Source organism: Scyliorhinus canicula, chromosome 1 (assembly GCF_902713615.1).
Source record: "Scyliorhinus canicula chromosome 1, sScyCan1.1, whole genome shotgun sequence".
NCBI lineage: Eukaryota > Metazoa > Chordata > Chondrichthyes > Carcharhiniformes > Scyliorhinidae > Scyliorhinus > Scyliorhinus canicula.
The window spans coordinates 11,695,195-11,698,148 of record NC_052146.1 but is presented as its reverse complement, the minus strand read 5'-3'; the positions used below and the strand labels follow the sequence as shown (position 1 = coordinate 11,698,148).

Here is a 2,954-nt window from a genome sequence, read left to right as displayed (position 1 = left end):
TCAGAAGACCCCCCCCCCCCCCCCCCCCCCCCCAATCAGCTTCCCAAGGGCAATTAGGGTCGGGTAATAAATTCTGGCCGAACCAGCAACGCCCACATCCCATGAACTAACAAATTAAAAAGAATGAAAGTGCAGTCACTATTGTAGGAAACATAGTGGCCAATTTGTACACAGCAAGCTCCCACTAACAAAATATGACAATGACCAGATAACCTCTTTTATTAATTTTTGTTGAGGGATAAATGTTGGCCAGCAGAACAAGGATGTGCAAGTAAGACAATGGGGGAGGTGGCGGAATTCCCAATTTGAAAGTCTACCAAGAGGCTTCATAGAACTTCATAGAATTTACAGTGCAGAAGGAGGCCATTCAGCCCATCGAGTCTGCACCGGCCCTTGGAAAGAGCACCCTACACAAGGTCAACACCTCCACCCTATCCCCTTTACCCCATAACTCAGTAACCCCACCTAACCTTTTTGGACACTAAGGGCAATTTAGAATGACCAATCCACCTAACCTGCACATGTTTGGACTGTGGGAGGAAACCGGAGCACCCAGAGGAAACCCCCCACACACACACACACACACGGGGATAACGTGCAGACTCCACACAGACAGTGACCCAATCCGGGAATCGAACCTGGGATCCTGGAGCTGTGAAGCAACTGTGCTAAGCACTGTGCTGCCGTGCTGCCCGTTTATGCCAAGAGAAAGCATGCAGTTGATAACATTCCCAACTCTGAACCAGAAGGTTGTAGGTTCAAGGCCCTCACTCGGCACAGAATCTGTGCAATATTGGAGGAGGTTCTACCCTGGTGAAACTTTAAACAGAGGAGTGGTGGCGTTTTCTTTACCAATATTTATCCCTCAACCCACATCTAAAACAGATGATTTAATCACTTACTTCATTGCTGTTTGTGCCAGCTTCCTCTGTGCAATTGGCTTCTATGTTTCCATTACAAAAGTGACTACATTTTAAAGTAATCGAAACAAACATGAATTATTGTGGAGGCTGGAATTCTGAAATAAAAATACAGAAACATCTCAGCAGATCAGGCAGTGTCTGCTGAACGAAAAACAGAGTTAATTTTCCATATAGTTGACCTTTCATCAGAGCTAAACTGAACACTGCTTAAACTGATGAAGGGTCATCACAGTTACCTGAGTAATGAAGGAAAATGGTGGTGAATGTAACTGAAGGAACTATCTGAATGAATTGTTTCGGACGGTTACTGCTCACTTACTGATTGGTAACTCAGAACTTTGCGAAAGCGTCTACCCAAAGGCTACATACATTTCTTCAGCTAAGCATTTGTTACAAAGTGTCTGAAAATCAACATTGTGTAGCTAGTTGTCTCTCTTGAGGCAATTAGATTGAGGAGAAAACTGTCTTTTAGTTAATCCAATTATAATTACTCCATTTTTTTTTCGCGAACGCAGTCCCCCATTACCACAAATTTTGCAGTCGAGTATCCCACATTTGGTGACATCGCACACCCGAAGTACAATGGGCTAGCCTCGTCCTGGGCAAACCACCTTCTTGATCATGGTTTCACCCCTGCCAGGTAAGTATTATAATTACTCCATTTATCACCAAAGTTAGTTTTCAAAACCTCCTTAATGTCTGAAGAGTTCATATTCACAATCTTAAAGCTTGGCGCAATTAATTCAAATAGAATAAAATGGGTGGCATGGTAGCACAGTGGTTAGCATTGTTGCTTCACAGCTCCAGTAACTACATTGCAGTGTTAATGTAAGCCTACTTGTGACACTGATAAAGATAAAAATTATAGGAAAGGATTTGGTCGATCGTTTGTTCCATTGGTTTCTGATTTCTGATTGGTGTATTTTGCAATTACATATATGACTGGTAGGAAGTAAGTTGGGTTACCCCTGCCCATTTGCAAGTTGCCCCAGCCCAGTGTCCCATGGCAAGGGTTACAAGCCCTTTGGACAGCATGGTAGCATAGTGGTTAGCACGGGTGCTTCACAGCTCCAGGGTCCCAGGCTCGATTCCCAGCTTAGGTCACTGTCTGTGCGGAGTCTGCCTATTCTCCCCGTGTCTGTGTGGGTTTCCTCTGGGTGCTCTGGTTTCCTCCCACAGTCCGAACATGTGCAGATTAGGTGGATTCGCCATGCTAAATCACCCTCAGTGCCCAAAAAGGTGGGGTTATTGGGTTAGAAGCTGTTTTAGCACACTGGGCTAAATAGCTGGCTTTTAAAACAGACCAAGGCAGGCCAGCAGCGCGGGTTCAATTCCCGTACCAGCCTCCCTGAACAGACGCCGGAATGTGACGACTAGGGGCTTTTCACGGTAACTTCATTTGAAGCCTATTTGTGACAATAAGTGATTTTCATTTTCATTTCATTTCATTTAGAGTGGAGGCGTGGGGTTGGGTGGAGTGCTTTTTACAAGGGTCAGTGCAGACTCGATGGGCCGAATGGCCTCCTTCTGCACTGTGAATTCTGTGAAGAAACTCTTTAACGTTTTCCACTCCAAGCAACAAAGTCCCAATTCTTTCAGACATTCTTCATAACATTGGCCGCATTATTCCAGTGAAGCTTTCGTGTATTTTTCCCATAGTCCTAATACTTTTATAATATGAATTCATTATTCTTTGACTTTATTTCTTTTTTTTTAGAAAATATTTTATTGAGGCATTTATAATTTTAACATTGTTTTTTTTAATAAACAATTTTATTGAGGTAGTTTTTGGCTTTGTAAACAGTTACAGACATCAACAGAAATAAAGCAAAAACGGCAAAAATGTGCAAACATCCACGTACATTCAATACTTCAATCGTAACATACTGCACAAGCCCGCTCCTCTCCCACCGGTACTACCCGCCATTTATCCCTCCTACTCTACTCTACTATAATTTTAACATTTTAAACAACAGAGATTCAATACACTCAAAAACCCCACAATAACATACCCAACTCCCCCAGACCTGA

The 2,954-nt window shown here is 43.2% G+C and overlaps 1 pseudogene; it reads right to left on the bottom strand.

Annotated features, from left to right (window-relative positions):
* Positions 1–1,422: 1,422 nt before the first annotated feature.
* Positions 1,423–1,571, bottom strand: LOC119978689 (annotated as a pseudogene).
* Between the last annotated feature and the right edge of the window lie 1,383 nt (positions 1,572–2,954).